Below are 1,506 nucleotides of genomic sequence, written 5' to 3' on the forward strand. Positions count from 1 at the left end.
GCGGTCCGCACAGGCTGCGCCAGGGCACTCGCTGCCACCGTCGGGGCTCGGCCCCTTGGAGAGGGAAGGCAGGCAGGGCCGGTCGAGACAGATGGCTCTTCAGGGCCCTGGGCGGCGTACTGGGCCTGCTCAGCCTCATCAGAGGTTACAGACCTGCCCTCGCCAATTGGGCTTAGCGTCGGCCCGAGGACTAAAGGGTCCTGGGTTCGATTCCGGTTAAGGGCAGGTACCTCAGTGGCAGACTTGGTTGGGGTCCATGCAGGAGGCAACCCATCGATGCATCTCTCTCACATCAATGTTTCTCCCTCTGTCTCTCTCCCCTTCCCTTCCACTCTCTCTAAAAACCAATGGAAAAGTATCCTCGGGTGAGGATGAACAACAACAAAGAGGCCACGGAGCCACGGGACCTCGCAGCCAGGCCACCTGCTTCCGTGGCCTGTGCCTGGGCATCAGCCGTGTCTCACCAACCTCAGGGCTCTCTCCTTCGCCCCCTCGGAACTGCTTTTTAAAGGCTCATCAGCACCGCCCGGGACACAAAGCTGGGCACCAAGACGATCCCATCCCGTCCCCGAGGCGCCCTCGCCTGCTTCCCTGGGCAGCGCCCCCACATCCAGGGCACGTGTACCCCCTCTTCCCGTGAGAGGGTAGGGGGAGGGACCGCCCCGCTGACCACAGACCACTGGCTCCGGAGCCTGGACAGACCCACACGAACGGCAACAGGAACCGAGAGTGACAGAGTGAGGCTGGGGGCGGGGGGGGAGGGACCTCACCCAGGCGCAGGGCAGGCAGTGCAGGCGGCAGATGCGGGGGGGACCTAATCCAGGCGCAGGGCAGGCAGTGCACAGGCTTAGCTGTGAAAAGCTCGGACTCGCCTGATTTCACCGTGTCCTTTGAAGACTCCCCCCTGGTCTGTTCCGCAGGCAGCGTGTCTGTGCGCGCGAGGAAAGGAGAAACGAAACAACTCCAAAAAAGCGAATCTTTTAATAAAAACGGCTCATAAAAATCCTAATAAATTTCAAAGAGCAAGAGAAGTCTCAGTACATTTATAAAAGAACATTTGGTCCTTTTACAAAAAGCTCCCTTTTCACGTAAATACATCTCTTATTTACAGTTCAGACGGACACGCCGTCGGCGCGAAGCCCATTGCACGTCACAGAGAAGCGCTTGTGTGTCCAGAGGTTCCCACTCCCCAACGCTAGATTCTCTTTAAAAACCAGGTTTACGTTTCTGGGGCACAATAAATAAAAATGCAGCTTGGGTTTTGCTACTTAAAACAACAACCTTTAAAACCATTTCTCTGCCTGAGGAAGGGCAGGCGGTCGGGAGGGTCCACAGGAACCGAACCAGCCACGCAGCCACGTTCAGGGGAAGGGAGCCCTGAGCCCTCCGGCCCCGCACCGCCCGCTGCCCCTTCACAGAAGCCCAGCCTGCCTGCGGGGAGAGGCCGGGCGGGCGGGTGCGGGACAGGAGAGGGAAGACGAGGGTTTCCCACGGGCGCCATCAGCC

At 59.3% G+C, this 1,506-nt stretch overlaps 1 protein-coding gene across 1 annotated transcript in view; it reads right to left on the reverse strand.

Moving 5' to 3' along the window:
- The window catches only part of EDEM1 (ER degradation enhancer, mannosidase alpha-like 1), a 27,812-nt gene that overhangs the window by 9,011 nt on the left and 17,295 nt on the right, over positions 1–1,506 (reverse strand). The gene's annotated exons all lie outside the window — the stretch shown is intronic.

The sequence above is a fragment of the Myotis davidii genome, unplaced genomic scaffold (assembly GCF_000327345.1).
Source record: "Myotis davidii unplaced genomic scaffold, ASM32734v1 scaffold663, whole genome shotgun sequence".
Lineage (NCBI taxonomy): Eukaryota > Metazoa > Chordata > Mammalia > Chiroptera > Vespertilionidae > Myotis > Myotis davidii.